We start from the raw sequence: 19,013 nt of genomic DNA on the forward strand, positions 1-19,013 counted from the left end.
CCCCCCCCCCCAGCCCTGACCCCCAGCTCTGAGCCCAGCCCCTCTGAGCCGGGCACCCCCTGACACAGAGCCCAGCTCCCCACCCAGCCCTGGGCAACAGTAGCGCCACCCCCAGGCAGCGACAGCCCATTGGCACCAACCATCACCATCACCCAGCAACAGCCCATTATGTAATTGCAAATGTATACATACCATTAAAGCATTTAATGTTTTTAAATAATGTATTTCATGTATTTTCAAATTATTAAAAATTAATTTTTGAATGTATTTCACTGGTTATTTTTTACATCTCCAAATACATGTTACTATAGTATTGCAACCTTGTTTTTTATGGAAGGGGCCCCCGAAATTGCTTTGCCCCAGGCCCCCTGAATCCTCTGGGCGGCCCTGCACGCACTGCTCCTGCCTGCAAGTACTGGCCCCTCAGCTCCCATTGGCCGTGTGCTGGCTGCTTTCGGGAGTAGCATGGGGCCAGGGCAGGCAGGGCAGGCTATGCCGCCGGAGTTCGCGATCAACTCAGAGAGTCTCCAGGATCGGACAGTCGATTGCAATCGACCGGTTGGTGACCACTGTTGCAGACTAACAGCCTTATCCATGTTGATGTTAAAATCTGACCCTCAGAGCAAATTCTCACATGTAGTTGACAGTGACAGTAACAAAGAGATATTTTATTCTGAATATAGAAAGCTGGGGTCCAATTCTCTTCCTACTGTAAGTTAGTGGCAAAAACTTTAGATAACTTAAATGGTAGCAGAGTTGTGCCCTTAATAATTATCATTAACATTTAAAAATAGCTTAAATTAAATTCAAGTGCCTCTCTTCCCTTCTCTCCCCGCTCCTCCCCACCCCTAATGATAGAGGCAAAATCCTCCTGTGGAATTCTTCCCTCTCTCTCTCCTACTAATTTCCCTTTACATACATTACTTTCATTGAAGCCCTGAATTTTTGTCACCATCCTTCTGTCCATAGAGGGACTGAATGGGATTCTCTTTGCATTCATTTCAAACAGAGAGATCCTTGTAGGGTGATTCACTGAACTCCTCACCCCCCAAGGCTAAACACACAACTTCCACAGCAGTTCCATCTCAAACAGCAGTTGGGAGCAAAAGATGTGAACTAGCAAATGACCTCAGGCCTCTCAAGTGGTGGAGAAAATTCGGCCACTGAATCACACCTTTTTTCATTAAACAGTAATTTTAAACATTTAAAATGTCCAGTTATTTTCTCTTTCCATCTGGCTGTTTCTTCCAGATTGCTTATAATGATGGCTATAATGGCTTATAAATGATTATAATGATGCTTATAAACCTTAATAAGTATAGCTTAGATTTTATCATATGCTGAAATCACCTAAAAATGCCATTCAGAGTGGAATCATTATTCTAGCATGCCGGCTGGAAACCTCATGGAAACAAGGTCTCATGCATTTCTAGTACCTCTGCTTTAACTTGTAGCTAACACCAGGAAGTGAAAACTAGAAGCGTGTGAATAAAAGAATAAAAAGATAACTATATTTCCAAAACTCAAGAAAAGTTCAAAGTCAGGTCCTACAACGTCTCTGGATGTAGGTCTGCTACTAGCTGAAATGGGCCCACAGCAGGCAGTGATCATAATTCTTAATCTAGTCTGGAGGAGAGGCAATTCTTGACCTAGTCCAGAGATAGGCCTATGGTACGCGTGCTGAAGGCTGATGAGCTGATTTTCAGTGGCACTCACACTGCCCGGGGTCCTGGCCACCGGTCCAGGGGACTCTGCATTTTAATTTAATTTTAAATGAAGCTTCTGAAACATTTTTAAACCGTATTTACTTTATATACAACAATTGTTTAGTTATATATTATAGAAAGAGACCTTCTAAAAAGGTTAAAATGTATTACTGGCACGCGAAACCATAAATTAGAATGAATAAATGAAGACTCGGCACACCACTTCTGAAAGGTTGCCAACCCCTGATTTCTAGTCCTAAGTGGAACAAAGGATCTGGTCCAAGAGGTGAATATAGCTGGGCCGCTTGGTAACAGTGACCATAATAAAATTAAATTTAAGATCCCTGTGGCAGGAAAAACACCACAGAGGCCCAACACTGTAGCATTTAATTTCAGAAAGGGGAACTACACAAAAATGAGGAGGTTAGTTAAACAGAAATTAAATGGTACAGTGCCAAAAGAAATCTCTGCAAGCTGCATGGAAACACCATAACAGAGGCTCAACTTAAATGTATACCCCAAATTAAAAAATATAGTAAGAGACCCAAAAAAGAGCCACCGTGGCTAAACAACAAAGTAAAAGAAGCAGTGAGAGGCAAAAAGGCAACCTTTAAAAAGTGGAAGTTAAATCCTAGTGAGGAAAATAGAAAGGAGCATAAACACTAGCAAATGAAGTGTAAAAATACAATTAGGAAGGCCAAAAAAGAATTTGAGGAACAGTTAGCCAAAGACACAAAAAGTAATAGCAGATTTTTTTTTTAAGTTCATCAGAAGCAGGAAGCCTGCTAAACAACCAGTGGGGCCACTGGATGATCGAGGTGCTAAAGGAGCACTCAAGGACGAGAAGGCCATTGTGGAGAAACTAAATGAATTCTTTGCATTGGTCTTCACGGCTGAGGATCTGAGGGAGATTCCCAAACCCAAGCCATTCTTTATAGGTGACAGATCTGAGGAACTGTCCCAGATTGAGGAGTCATTAGAGGAGGTTTTGGAACAAATTGATAAATTAAACAGCAGTAAGTCACCAGGACCACATGGTATTCACCCAAGAGTTCTGAAAGAACTCAAATGTGAAATTGCAGAACTACTAACTGTAGTCTGTAACCTATCATTTAAATCAGCCTCTGTACCAGATGACTGGAGGATAGCTAATGTGATGCCAATTTTTAAAAAGGGCTCCAGAGGTGATCCTGGCAATTACAAGCCTGTAAGCCTGACCTCTGTACTGGGAAAACTGGTTGAAACTATAATAAAGAACAATATTGTCAGACGTATAGATTAACGTAATTTGTTGAGGAAGAGTCAACATGGTTTTAGTAAAGGGAAATCATGCCTCACCAATCTACTAGAATTCTTTGAGGGAGTCAACACGCATTTGGCCAAGGGGCATCCAGTGGATATAATGTACTTAGATTTTCTGAAAGTCTTTGACAAGGTCCCTCACCAAAGGTTCTTATGCAAAGTAAGCTGCCACGGGATAAGAGGGAAGGTGCTGTCGTGGATTGGTAACTGGTTAAAAGATAGGAAACAAAGGGTAGGTATAAATGGGCAGTTTTCAGAATAGAGAGAGGTAAATAGTGATGTCCCCCAGGGGTCTATTCAACATATTCATAAATTATCTGGAAAAAGGGGTAAACAGTGAGGTGGCAAAATTTGCAGATTATACAAAACTACTCAAGATAGTTAAGTTTCAGGCAGACTGCAAAAAGCTACAAAGGGATGTCTCAAAACTGGGTGACTGGGCAACAAAATGGCAGATGAAATTTAATGTTGATAAATGCAAAGTAATGCACATTGGAAAGCATAATCCTAACTATACATATAAAATGATGGGCTCTACATTAGCTGTTACCACTCAAGAAAGAGATCTTGGAGTCTTTGTGGATAGTTCTCTGAAAACATCCACTCAATGTGCAGTGGCAGTCAAAAAAGCGAACAGAATGCTGGGAATAATTAAGAAAGGGATAGATAATAAGACAGAAAATATCATATTGCCTCTATATAAATCCATGATACCCCCACATCTTGAATACTGTGTGCAGATATGGTCGCCCCATCTCAAAAAAGATATACATCTCTACCTCGATATAACGCTGTCCTCGGGAGCCAAAAAATCTTACCGCGTTATAGGTGAAACCGTGTTATATCGAACTTGCTTTGATCTGCCGGAGTGTGCAGCCCCGCCTCCCCGGAGCACTGCTTTACCGCATTATATCAGAATTCGTGTTATATCGGGTCACATTATATTGGGGTAGAGGTGTATTGGAATTGGAAAAGGTTCAGAAAAGTGCAACAAAATTATTAGGGGTATGAAGCATCTGCCATATGAGGAAGATTAATAAGACTGGGACTTTTCAGCTTGGAAAAAAGATGACTAAGGAGGGATCTGATAGAGGTCTAGAAAATCATGATTGGTATGGAGAAAGTAAATAAGTTAGTGTTATTTACTCCTTCTCATAACACAAGAACTAGGGGGTCACCAAATGAAATTAATAGGCAGCAGGTTTAAAACAAAGAAAAGGAAGTATTTCTTCAGAGAATGCACAGTCAACCTATGGAACTCCTTGACAGAGGATATTGTAAGGCCAAGACTATAACCGAGTTCAAATAAGAACTAGATAAATTCATGGAGGATAGGTCCATCAGTGGCTATTAGCCAGGATGGGTAGGGATGTGTTCCTAGCCTCTGTTTGCTAGAAGCTGGGAATGGGCGACGGGATGGATCACTTAATTATTACTTGTTCTGTTCATTCCCTCTGGGGCACCTGGCATTGGCCACTGTAAGAAGAAAGGCTACTGGGCTAGATGGCCCTCTGGTCAGACCCAGTATGGCCATTCTTATGTTCTTATGTTAGAAAATGTTTAATTAATGTAAAAAAAGGCTAATTATTAGGTCAGGCACTGCTTGTGTGTTTATAATCAATTAGAACATAAACACATTGACCTTTACCTCATAACAACAACATCTGAGGAAGATCTTGAGATAACAATCTTAGGAGTATAATGAACATGGCTTTGTTCTGTGCCAGCTCCCATGCGAGGCTCAGGCTGCAGGGCTATAAAATTGCAGTGTACATGGTCGGGCTTGAGCTGGACCTGGGCTCTGAGACCCCATGTGGGGGATGGATTTCAGAGCCCAGGCTTCAGCCCAGCCTGAACATCTACCTTTCTATTTTTAGCCATGGAGCCCAAGTCAGCTGACCTGGACTCTGAGACACTGTGCCATGGCTTATTTATTTTTTATTGCAGTGTAGACGTATTAGACTCAGTTGCAGAGATCCTGGAGGTGCTAAGCACAAATACTGAGAGGGAGGATGATGCTGATGCCCGTGCTCTGTGAGTAGTTGAGACTGTTCATGGAGTATGTTATCACCCAAAGTATAGGTATGAAAATCTGACCCAAATTTGAGGCAAAGGTGGGGATTCTATACAACCCCTATTTTCAGTCATAATCGTCAGAATTATTTTTGCAAAGATGAAATTTTCTATCCCTATTCTCAGTCTGAAAATTAATTTTCATTGTGACCAATTTGGTAAGGCTATTTTTGAATTAACAGAATACAAAATAATCCTCAATCCTGAATAGGCTTTGAAGGGACCTGCCCACCCATAGCTCCTTGAAAGATCAGGGCTAAAATGAACGTTCTTGAATTCAAGAAGAATTTTAGCACCAAGCTGACGGAAGCCTTTAGACCTGATCCTGCAAACCATTCCATACGTGAGTAATCCCTGCCCACATGCATATTCCCACTGAGTTCAGAACTACATGTGTGAGTGACTTAACAATGCTGCCATTAATAAAATGTGCAGGACTGGTCCCAAAAGTCTCCAAATCTGAAGCTGGGAACTTCCCTTGCCCTTCATGAGCACTCATTGGCACTTGACCTGTTTTCAAAACAACGTATTTGAAACTGTCCGATATCCATCATGAATACTGATCTATTTAGCATGCACAGTTCATTATTTTTATTGGGCCAAATCCTGAGACATGCTATTATCTGCAGCTCTCCACTGAAGATTTTAACATGTCAGACCTTACTTCTGGCTGCTGTGAAGTTAAAATCTCCAGCTTAGAGTTTCATTACAGTAGTTATTTGGTTGAATTTCCTTGGGTTTTAAGAGACAATTAGAAAAACAACAGAACAAACCAGAACTTCATAGTTGAAAGATCTGTGCTTGGGCCCATCAGTTCCGTTCATGTGGGCCCACGGATTGAGGGTAGTGTAGCTAGGGTGACCAGATGTCACGATTTTATAGGGACAGTCCTGATTTTGGGGTCTTTTTCTTATATAGGCTCCTATTACCCCCACCTCCTGTCCCAATTTTTCACATTTGCTGTCTGGTCATCCTAAGTGTAGGTAAAGAGATGATAAGCTCATGTTCAAAGAATGCCACCTCTCTGAAACTTGAGAACATGGGATCTGAGGGGGTTTTGGATGGGCTTGTCTTCCTTGAAGAGATGACTTTTCATCTGTATAGTATGACTTGCTCTAGAGTAAACATCTATGGTCTTCCAGCACTAGCACAGTTCAAAAGGTCAAGTAGATGTCTTGCTGGAATGGGACCAGCACTGATCTCCAAAACCAAGCCTCTTTATTGTTCATCTTTTCTACTGCCTATTTTGTATAAGAAATACCCAAACTGAAAAAGACAATAAATACGCAGAACATGGCAAGAGTAAATTGGGGTGAGGAAAAAAAGTAGAGACGTTGCAATTCAAAATGTAGAAAGGTTAACCAAGTAAAAGTCAAATGAAAGATTATCCTCAAGGGAATTTTTTCATTTTTGCATTAAGAAGGAATCCTTCCCTGCTGAAACTTGAATCTACAGCATTTGTATCCCTAAGTCATAGCTCTGCTTACTGAGTTTATAGAGACTCTCTGTCAACCATCAGTAGTAGGAGAGTTGAACTCTTTCTCAGACTTGCACCCTGCCCTGGTCCTGAGCTGCAGCACTCCCTGCTTTTGAAAGTCATTGTGACACCCATAATTTATTCATCATAGGATTTAGGTGCATCTACACTTTGTTTTGCTACTGGTTAGCTTTACAATTCTGTCAACAGCAGCACAGATAGAAAGATTAAATTTAAGGGGGAAGGGTTATTACTGCTGTTGGTGTCATATTTATTTATGTTTTTGATTTTATAAAAACACAGATGCTAATCCCAAGCTCAACATGTCCTGACACATTTATTTCACAAAATAATTATACACTAAACTGGGTGGTGCCTAAGGGTATCACTGCCTTCTGTAGGCCAGAATGTTAGGGGTAGGTGACCATATCATTTAGTAGTCACTGACCTACATAGTGTCAAGTATCAGAGGGGGAGCCGTGTTAGTCTGAATCTGTTAAAAGCAACAGAGGGTCCTGTGGCACCTTTAAGACTAACAGAAGTACTGGGAGCATAAGCTTTTGTGGGTAAGAACCTCACTTCTTCAGATGCAAGTGAGGTTCTTACCCACAAAAGCTTATGCTCCCAATACTTCTGTTAGTCTTAAAGGTGCAACAGCACCCTCTGTTGCTTCTGACCTACATAGGATATGTATACCCTAGTAATACTGCAGTTAAGTGAGATCTTTACTTTAGTTCAAGTGGCCAGGGGCTGTACTCTTGGAGCAGAAGGTTCTGGTTTTGTTTGGGGATGTGGCTGCCATGTTCTGAACGAGTGGAGCACTTAGTGAGAGAAATACTGGTAGGCTGGGGAGTGTGTGTGTTTGTGAGGCAGGGCAGGAGGGGGGCATGTAAAAAAAATCAGTCAGGTAATGATCATTATGGAAGGAATCCTTATTACAAATACATTGGATGAGGAAGACCAAGGGCAGGATAGGTGTATTACTCAATGGGGGGGAAGGGGAGAAGATAATAACAGAAAATATGGACATGGCGGACATGCAAAATGATTTTTTTGTTGCAGTTTTCACCAAGAAGGTTATTAGCGCTCATATGTCTAACATAATGAATGCCAGTGAAAATGAGGTAGGATCTGAGGCTAAAACATGGAAACAACAAGTTAAAAATTACTTAGACAAGTTAGATGTATTCAAGTTGGCAGGGCCTTATGAAATACATCCTGGAATCCTCAAGTTGCTGACTGAGGAGATATCTGAGCCATTCGTGATTATCTTCGAAAATTCATAGCCAACCTGAGAGATTCCAGAGGACTGGAAGAGGGTAAATACAGTGCCAATCTATAAAAAGGGGAATAAGGACAACCCAGGGAATTACAGACCAGTCAGCTTAACTTCAGTGCCCGGAAAGATAATGGAGCAAATGATTAAGCAATCAATTCGCAAACACTTAGAAGATAATAAGGCGATAAGTAACAGTCAGCATGGATTTGTCAAGAGCAAATCATGTCAAACCAATCTAATAGCTTTCTTTGACAGGGTAAAAAGCCTTGTGGATGGGGGGAAGCATTAGATGTGGTATATCTTGACTTTAGTAAGGCTTTTTATACTGTCTTGCATGACCTTCTCATAAACAAACTAGGGAAATACAACCTAGATGGAGCTACTATAAGGTGGTTGCATAACTGGAAAACTGTTCCAGAGAGTAGTTACCAGTGGTTCACAGTCAAGGCTGGAAGGGCATATTGAGTGGGGTCCTGCAGAGATCAGACCTGGGTCTGGTTCTGTTCAATATCTTCATCAATGATTTAGATAATGACATAGAGAGTACACCCATAAAGTTTGCGGATGATACCAAGCTGGGAGTCCCTTCCAGTCCTACATGATTATGATTATCAAATCAGGCTGAGAAGTGAGATACTAATACATAAATCTTTAAGAGATGCTTAAATGGTTTTGGGGAAATGGATGAATGCCAGAAAGACAGTTTCTACATTGGTGAGAAGATCAAAAAAGGGGTTTAGCTATTCTTAGTGCCAGTAATTCACTAGTTGTGGTGGCGCTGCTGCTGCCCAGAGCCAGTATTGGAGAATATTCTCTGTATCAGAAGAGCTTTTCTAGCTGCAGGGCAGAGAGAGTGGAAGCCTTGATAACCTGAGGAATATCGAGATAGTCCCCATCTGAGGCACTGACCCGCTAGCATGGCTACTTGTATGAGTCTTTAGGGTAAATTTGGGACAAACTTAGAAAATATGGAACAGTCCTTAAGTATGGGTTTAACCCCTAACTTCCTTGGGACTCTACTATATGAAATTGCAGTTAAGAGTTGGATCAGTCATCTGCAGGGCCAGCTCCAGGCACCAGCCGAGGAAGCACATGCCTGGGGCGGCACATGCTAAGGGGTGGCATTCCGTCCATTCTGGACAGTCCGGGCGGCTTTTTCTTTTTTTTGCTTGGGGCGGCAAAAATGGTAGAACCGGCCCTGGTCATCTGCCTTTGTGATATTTCATGTACCGTCAGCCAATAATGCTGTAATAAGTAATGGAGAATCATAGAAATTTAGGACTGGGAGGAATCTCAATAAGTCATCTGGTCCAGTCCCAAGCACTCAGGGCAGGACTACGTAATCACTAGACCACCTCTGACAGGTGGGATGTTAGATGGGGTGGGATCTGAGTTACTACAGAGAATTCTTTCCTGGGTGCTGGCTGGTGAGTCTTGCCCACATGCTTAGGGTTTAACTGATCATCATATTTGGGGTCAGGAAGGAATTTTCCTCCAGGGCAGATTGGCAGAGGCCCTGGAGGTTTTTCGCCTTCCTCTGCAGCATGGGGCAAGGGTCACTTGCTGGAAGATTCTCTGCACTTTGAGGTCTTTAAACCACAATTTGAGGACTTCAAAAACTCAGGCATAGGTTAGGGGCTTGTTACAGGAGTGGGTGGGTGAGATTCTGTGGCCTGCATTTTGCAGGAGGTCAGACTAGATGATCATAATGGTCCCTTCTGACCTTAAAGTCTATGAGTCTATGAGACAGGTGTTCGTTTAACCTGCTCTTAAAAACCTCCAGTGACAGAGATTCCATAGCCTCCCTAGGCAATTTGTTCCAGTGCTTAACCACCCTGACAGGAAGTTTTTCCTTATGTTCAACCTAAACATCCCTTGCTGCTATTTAAGCCCATTGCTTCAGAGGTTAACAAGGACAATTTTTCACCCTCCTCCTTGTAACAATATTTTATGTACTTGAAAACTGTTATCATGTCTCCTCTCAGTCTTCTTTTCCCCAGACTAAACAAACCAATCTTTTTCAATCTTTCCTCATCGTTCATGTTTTCTAGACCTTTTATCATTTTTGTTGCTCTTCTCTGGACTTTTTCCAATTTGTCCACATCTTTCCTGAAATGTGTCCCCCAGAACTGGACACAATACTCTACCTTATCAGTGTGGAGTAGAGTGGAAGAATTACTTCTCATGTCTTGCTTACAACACTCCTACTAATATATCCTAGAATGATCGCTTTTTCCCCCCAGCAGTGTTACACTATTGACTCGTATTTAGCTTGTGCTCCACTATAACCCCCAGTACTCCTTCCTAGGCAGTCATTCCCCATTTTGTATGTCTGCAACTGATAGTTTTTTTTCCTAAGTGGAGTACTTTGCATTTGTCCTTTATTGAATTTATCCTAATTACTTCAGACCATTTCTCCACTTTGTCCAGATCATTCTGAATTTTAATCCTATCCTCCAAAGCACTTGCAACCCCTCCCATCTTGGTACTGCCTGCAAACTTTATATATGTTCTCCCTATGCCGTTATCTAACTCAGCAGTTCTCAACCTGCAGCCCAATTAGCACACAGCTCCCAGCTGTGTGCTTAAAAAAAATTCAAAATTTGCCGCACTGGTCTGGCAGGGGGCAGGGTTGGCTGAACGGGGAGAGAGAGTAAGGCAGCCTGCAGGAGCGTTCCTGCCAGCAAGGGGCTGGTTAGGGGTCTGTGGGTAGGTTTATGGGCGGGGGGGGGGGGAAGGCTCTGGGCAGTGAGGAGGTGGCAGGCCCTGGGATCTAGAGTTCTGGTGGGGTGCTGCAGCACCGTCAGGTTTTAGGTGGGGTTCTGCTCCAGGCGTTCTGTCCAGTTGCCCAGCCCCACGCTGGGGTGTCCAAGTCCAGCTGTGGGCTGCCCGCCCCTTGTGGTGGGGTCCCAGGGTCTGGCTGCCCAACCCCACCTGGAGGGGTCCAGGTCCAGCTGTTGGGGGCCCAACCCTGTGTGGCGGGCTCCAGCTGCCTGGCCCTGTGCTGCAAGGGCCAGATCTGGCCACCTGGCCCCATACAGCGGGATTCCAGGGTCAGGCTCCGGATGCCTGGCCCTGCCCAGGGTGGGGGGCTGTCCTGCAGTCTGGCCACCCGGCCCAGCGTGCGGGGGCTGTCCCGTGGTCTGGTCACTTGGCCCCACGGAGGGAGGGTGGGGGTGTCCGGCAATCTGGCCCTGCATGTGGAGGAGGGGGGGTCTGGCCCTGCTGCAGGGTCCAGGTTCCAGCTCCACGAGGAGGTCTGGGTCTCAGCTGCCCAGCCCAGGGCTCTGCTCCTGGCCCCGCTCTGGGCGGGGGCGCTGGGCATAGGGGATTGTGGGGAGAGTTGGGGGGCTGCCCTGGTTCTCAGCCTGCAGCCTTTGTAACACATTGTGGGCCGCACGTAAACAGGTTGAGAACCACTGACTAACTCATTTATGAAGATATTGAGCAGAACCAAACCCAGGACCAATTCCTGTGGGACCCCACTTGATATGCACAGCTTGACTGAACCACTGATGATTACTCTCTGGGAACTGTTTTCCAACCAGTCATGCACCCACCTTATAATAGCTCCATCTAGGCTGTACTTCCCTAGTTTGTTTGTTTGAGAAGGTCATGCGAGACAGTATCAAAAGCTTTATTAAAGTCAAGTTATTCTGCCTGTGTGATATGAATCTTAATGACTGATAGCAAGTACTTGTAATGTTATTTTACTTGTGCTTCTGTGTGTTATGTGTGTGATCCCTATCTAGCTGTTAAGATACAATAACTTTCTACTCTGGGAAGTACAAGTATGATTTCAGTCCTAGTGCATTAAAGTGCTGTCCTGCACTGAAAACAGACTGGACCAGATACATCTACCTGTGCCTGCAGAAGTGATAACTGCACACCTCAGCAACCAAAGTTGCAGCTGTCACTCCCACATTCCCTGTGCGGTCTGCTCCCTAAGGTCACCTGTAAAGTTTGCCTCAGGCTTCATGGAGCCCTGGTTCAACAAAGTATTTAACTCATGCCAAGTGTTTGAGTACACAGTCCTACTGACTGCACTGGGAGTAGAGCTGGGTGGGAAACCATTTTCCCATTCTGCAAAAGTTTTTAAGAGTTCAAAATTTTTTCCCATTCAATCTCGAATTTGTAAAAAATTTCACATTGGGTCAATTGAAAGTTTGTTTAGGTTTTGACCTTAATACTTTAAAAAAAAACCTTTTAATATGTATTAACTGAAAATTTAAATGAAAATTCATTTTCAACCAGGAAAAAAACTTTTTGTTTCAAAAATGTGGAAACGTCTTTTTTTGACAATTGTTTCGAATTGGGAGATTAGTCAAAACCGACCCTTTCCCATGATCAGTTTTGGCTTGGACTCATCAGTATTTTCTGATGAAATGTTTTTGTTGGAAAATATTCTAATTGGAACTAATCACATGCTTAAAATTCAGTATATGCTTAAGTATCTTGCTGAATTTGGGTCAGAGGCCCCACTCCAGTAGAAAATGACCAGGAGAAGTGCTGCATCAGTGCATCTTCAGGGTAGCTTAGCTCTGCATCCTCCTGGGTTGGCTCCATTACTTAGTTTGCAATCCTTTTCAGGCAGCCTTTCTGCGATGCTATGGAGGATGTCTACTGTATTTCACAATACTAAAAATCCAGCTCTGCAGCCTTTTCCATTCCGTGGTCCTGCTGACGTCTGTGGAACTTCTTGCATGATTAAGTGCGGTTTATCATGAGTAAGCGTTGCAGAATTGGGTCCCTACAAATGCCTTGTGTTTCTTCTCTCTCCCTGTCATAGAACTGGCCAGCCTGTTCTCTAATGCTGTGATTTCTGTCCAGGACAAGCTGCTGCTAGAGCAGTACTTAATAACATCCAGGATTGAAACGCCTGTTTATGGTGTTAATCAAAACCCTTCAGGAACCCAATGGGCAAAATACCTAATCTACCAACCCTGCAGGCTTCTGAACAATTCTGTTTATCCACAGCTAAGCTCTCCAGGCCATCTCTATTATAAACACTCTTTACTAAGTTATGTTTTCACTTAGTTGTGTGTTGTTAGGCACACAGACGTCATCTTATCTCTAAAACTAAAAAGTTGTTCTAACTCACCTCTCTTTTAAACATACTGATTCCTTAGTTTCCACAATATCATGCTACACTTTTAAATGTTCCATTATTTATTTACTACTGACCGGCTGATAGATTTATTTTTTAATTAAATGATCTCTTCTTACTGCTTTCATTATGCCAATTTCCTTGTTGATGGTGACAGTATAAATGTGTATGAGAGGGTGGAATAATAAGCCTGCTGAATACCAAAAAGCAATAAGGTCAAGTCTCCTACATAATAACATCATCACACAGATAATACATTTGACATTCTTCCTTGCTGCTTTTTAACATTAAAATGTCCACCCTCCTCTCCCCATATATTTCCTGCAAACACATGGATAACTTTCAATGATCATTTTAAAGGCACAATCCTAGTAACAACAACAAAAGACATCTTGACATAGTTATCACTGGCAAACTCCAGAAATTTAAATTATTCAGGCGCAGGTGAAATTTTCAAAGTCCCACTGATCAGTGGGTTGTCTGCTTAACATGTGGTTGGCAAGCTACTTCCATTTTTCTTGACAGTCAAATGATATAATCAGAACCTACATGACATGTTTGTCTTTAATGTTTTACCACATCTTTCATCTAGAAACTAGTACTTGTCCTGCTATGCAAATGTATCTACCTATTCATTAGTCTGTCAAAATGTCTACAAATATTGGATTTGTTTTGAGGAGAGAAGGCCTAATTTGTGAAATGAAAATATTTTTCTGCTGCTCCCCTACCACATGAACTGTGATAAATGCAACTTGTGTTTCAAGATACATTAAAAACAACCAGTTAAAGGTACTTATCTGGTTGGTGATTTAAAAAAGAGTCACGCAAATAACCCAGCTGGACAGAACTGAAGTCTCAGAGGAAATTCCTGTTATTATCTTCAAAAATGGCTGGACATAAAACCCATTTAACTGTACAAACCAGTTGAGGTCCATTTTCTTAATCGGTCATTTCAGTCTCCAGTGCACATCAGCTCAGGCCAGGTATCAAAGTACTCCATGTAATTTCTTGACCCATGAAGATCCATTTTCTCCTTCCCAACATATAAATTTCTCTCATCATCAGGGTGCAAAATCTCTCTAAACATCCTCTGGTAGCCAAACTAGAGGTAATAACATGCTTTTTGTTTCTGTTCTCTTTCTTTTTAAAGGGCAGCCACTTTAAAATCCATCAAGCTGAATGACAGCAAGAACATACCCTGAAAGTAGAAGGTTTTGGCAACCGTATTTATTACTGAAGACGCTTGCTCTTTGAAAATGAGGGATAGCTTTGGAAGAGGCTAGCGGAATCACCAGGCATAATACTCTCACCCACAACCACATGGTTCATTTGTGTTCTCACACATACACTTTTCAAAATACTCTAGCATATGCTGACGGCCTACAGAGAATCCTCATCAAAACTTTGCTGAGTCATTTCCTTGTGAGCCTGCAGTAGTGTATGGAAGAGGTGTATCATTTTGAAGTTTAAAGCTCCAGTACAATAAATGGTAGAAAGTTTTTCATGTGGGAAGTGAGGGATTATGCTCTCCAATGCTACATTGAATTCTTCTGGCAGAGTATGCAGTCATTCATGGAACCATTATTGGTATCTTTTTTGGTGTTTAAAAAAATTGACAATTGCTTATTGTAATCTTTCCTACCTCAATGAAGTATTAGTGAAGCATTGGAAGACTGAAGGACACAGCTCATTTCATAGTACCAAATGCCACAGTTCCCCTGCAGAATAAGAGGCTGGTTGTTGCTCTGTTATACCAGTTTTATTCTCGTGAATCTCCACTGACTTCCGTGGGAATAGTGGCCTTGGGTAACAATAGGTGATTTTTTTTTCTTATTTCAATGACTTCACCAAACACTTCAGTGAGGAAATGCAGCTTACAAAGAGCCGCTGAACTTTTACAAACTTCAGTGTAGATACATCAGGCCAATTGTGTTTGCAAAGAGGTACTACTCTACGGGCAAAGCTTCCATCTGTCATGGATGTCAACATCTTGTTGCTGTTGTCTGTGACAAATATCTAAGCTTTGAGTAAGAATCGAGACTGCCAGCAAGGAATGGATAATGTGCTACATGTTATCATAATATGCCACCCTCTATCTGAACCACATTCACGATGAATCCTCTGTTTTTCCATGTAAGAGAACCCAATCTGTTCTGGTTATGCTGCCAAGACGTGATAGTAAGGGTGATGATCCTAAAACAGCGGTTCTCAAATTGTGGGACTCCAAAGTGGGTTGTTACCCCATTTTAATGGGGTCACCAGAGCCAGCATTATATTTGCTGGGACCCAGCACTGAACCTGAAGCCCAAGTTCCACCTCCATCGCAGCAGAGGGGCTCAGGCTGTGACCCCCTCCAACCGGGGTGGTGGGGCTCGGGCTCCGCCGCCCCTCCCGGGGTCATGTAATAAATTTGTTGTCAGAAGGGGGTTGTCAGGGCTGGATCCCCACTTTGAACTTTAGGGTACAAATGTAGGGGCCTGCATGAAAACTTCTAAGCTTAACTACCAGCTTAGCTCTGGTTCGGCTGCCACCATTTCAATGGATTCCCTCCCTGGGAAGCCTTGAAAAACCTTCACCCATTCCCTGGTGAAAACAAATCCAAACCCCTTGGATTTAAAACAAGGGGAAATTAACCATTCCCCTCCTTCCTCCCACCAACTCCTGGTGAATCAGTTCCAACCCCCCCTGGGATCTACAACAGGGAGAAATTAACCATCCCCCCTCCTTCCTCCCACCAACTTCTGGTGAATCAAGATCCAAAACCCCTTTGGATCTAAAACAAGGAAAAATCAATCAGGTTCTTAAAAAGAAGGTTTTTAATTAAAGAAAAAGGTAAAAATCATCTCTGTAAAATCAGTATGGAAATCAACCTTACAGGGTAATCAAACTTAAAGAGCTCAGAGGACTCCCCTCTAGTCTCAGGTTCAAAGTACAGCAAACAAAGATAAACACTCTAGTAAAAGGTACATTTACAAGTTGAGAAAAACAAAGGAAAACTAACACGCCTTGCCTGGCTATTTACTTACAAGTTTGAAATAGGAGAGACTTGTTTAGAAAGATGTGGAGAACCTGTATTGATGTCTGGTCCCTCTCAGTCCCGAGAACGAACACCCTCCCAAACAAAGAACACAAACAACAGCCTTCCCCCCGCCCCAAGATTTGAAAGTATCTTGTCCCCTTATTGGTCCTTTAGGTCAGATGCCAGCCAGGTTACCTGAGCTTCTTAACCCTTTACATGGAAAAGGATTTTGGAGTCTCTGGCCAGGAGGGATTTTTATAGTACTGTACACAGGACAGCTGTTACCCTTCCCTTTATAGTTATGACAGGGGTCATGGTGCAATGAAGTTTGAGAACCCCTGTCTTAGAATAACTTCCCAGTTATTTATGTCTGTGGAAAGGTACGCAAAATATCAGAGGCCATTCTTTAATTTTGAAATTTCATACAGAAGAGTCCAAGAGAAGTTAGTAAACAAGGCACTACAGTAAATTGCTGTTACTTCCTAAACCTTGGATTGTCGCTGTCCCAAATTTAACCTGCAGTGTCACCCAGCACACTAATCTCTATTCCTCTGATTTCCTAAGTTTCCAGGCTCTAATGTCCTGAAGTCTTCGAAAAGGTCTTCTGGGCTTGATAATAGTCTCTAATTCTGGATCTGGGTTTTCCTGGTAACGTTACATAGGGCTTGTCTACATTGCAATCATGGGGTATGATGGCAGCTCATGTAGCAATACCCGAGCCAGCTTTAATGTAGTTAGCTTGTGTACTGGAGCTGTAAAGCTGCTGCAGTCCAGGCTTTAGCGTTGGCCTGCTGTTCCAGGTGAACTTGTAGAGCCTGCGTTGAAGCCTGCTGCAGCTTCACTGCTCTGGGATCCAAGCTAGCTAGATTAAAGCTAGTGTGAATCTGGCTACTTGAGCTGCCATCCTACCCCCTTATTGCATTATAGACCTACCGCTACCAATATTGGTGCTTTTTCAATTACAAATTCTATATTTATTTTTTTACACTGTTTGGGTGCCCGGATTTTTTCTTTGGCTGCTGAGATTTCACATAGTATCTGTCTTATTGCTTCAGGCTGCTTTTTGGTCATCCATCTCAGCAAAGGGGAATTGAGAGAGCTTTGAGGTGGACTGTGCTCTAGTCCTCCGAGGAAACTGCAATGAATTGTGGTAAATTTAATACAAAAAGTTAGGATCTTAAAAGGCTACTTTGAAATAGGGAGTCAACTCAGCTACCGCTGAATTGTGAAGACCATGCTAGTGAGGATGGTGATATGTCCTCCCAACTGTCAGTTATTCTACATCAGAACAGCCATACTGGGTTAGCCCAATGGTCCATCTAGCCCAGTATCCTGTCTTCCGACAGTGGCCAATGCCAGGTGCCCCAGAGGGAATGAACAGAACAGGTAATCATCAAATGATCCATCCCCTGTTGCTCATTCCCAGCTTTTGGCAAACAGTGGCTAGGGACACTTCAAAGCATGGTTTTGCATCCCTGCCCATCCTGGCTAATAGCCATTGATGAACCTATTCTCCATGAACTTACCTAGTTCTTTTTTAAACCTTATTATAGTCTTGGCCTTCACAACGTCCTCCGGCAAAGAGTTCCACAGGTTGACTGTGCGTTGTGTGAAGAAATACTTCTTTTTGTTTGTTTTAAACCTGCTGCCTATTAATTTCATTTGGTGACCCCTAGTTCTTGTTCTGACATTGCACTCCATATGATTTTATGAAAATATGCTAATGAGTGTAAATATAATGTTACTGGAATATGCTTCATGCAAAAAGTCGTTTGTAAGGTATCATTACAAAGCTTATAATCTACTGAGTGTATTCATCCTATTTATATGAATGTGTCACCCTTGTATCTGAAACTAGGAATATAAAATATAACTCTGAGGCCCTATTGTAGTTATGCAAAGTCTGGGCCATTAATGGTGGTTTAGAATCTTGATGGCTCCCATTAACTAGGACAATTAACTGTAGATGGCTCTGTTTACTTGCAAGCCTTCCTGTGAGTCAGGCCGGGAAGAATGAAGGTTGGGGTCTCAAAGGACATGTGACCATGTCACCTGGTACTGGAATCCATCTTAAACCTGGTGCTTTTCCATTTAGAAGGAGTGGTGGGGACCCAAAAATACAAAAGATTCCTGCCTTGTGCCAAAGGTATATAAGGGGGTGGAACAGAACAAAGGGGGCCACAGTCATGAGAAATCCACTAGCTACCACCTGAGCTGGAACAAGGACTGTACCAGGGGAAAGGATTGGGCCCAGACTAGAAAGGAGTCTAGTCTGTGAAAGAAGCTTATTGGAATATCTCTAAGGGTGAGATTTACCTGCATTTAATTCCCTACTGTATTAGGCTTAGACTTACATGTTTTGTTTTATTTTGCTTAGTAATTTACTTTGTTCTGTCTGTTATTACTTGGAACCACTTAAATCCTACTTTTTATATTTAATAAAATCACTTTTTACTTATTAATTAACCCAGAGCAAGTAATTAATACCTGCGGGAGCAAACAGCTGTGCATATCTCGCTATCAGTGTTATAGAGGGTGGACAATTTGAGTTTACACTGTATAAGCTTTATACAGGGTAAAACAGATTTATTTGTGGTTTGGACCCTATTGGGAACTGGGTAACTGGGTGCTAGAGACTGGAGCACTTTCTAAGCTTATTGGAATATCTCTAAGGGTGAGATTTACCTGCATTTAGTTCCCTACTGTATTTGTTCAGTTTCTCTATAATGGCCTTATTGTATCCTTTAGCATCTTGATCATCCAATGGTTGTTTAGGCTTCCTGCTTCTGATGTACTTAACAAAAATGTTGCTATTATTTTTTGAGTCTTTGGCTAGCTGTTCTTCAAAACCTTTTTTGGCCTTGCTTATAATATTTTTACACTTCACTTGCCAGAGTTTATGCTCCTTCCTATTTTCCTCATTAGGATTTAACTTCCTCTTTTTAAAGGCTGCCTTTTTGCCTCTCACTGCTTCTTTTACTTTGTTTTTTAGCCACGGTGGCACTTCTTTGGTTCTCTTACTGTGTTTTTTAATTTGGGGTATACATTGA

The sequence above is a fragment of the Trachemys scripta genome, chromosome 2, assembly GCF_013100865.1.
Source record: "Trachemys scripta elegans isolate TJP31775 chromosome 2, CAS_Tse_1.0, whole genome shotgun sequence".
Classification (NCBI taxonomy): domain Eukaryota; kingdom Metazoa; phylum Chordata; order Testudines; family Emydidae; genus Trachemys; species Trachemys scripta.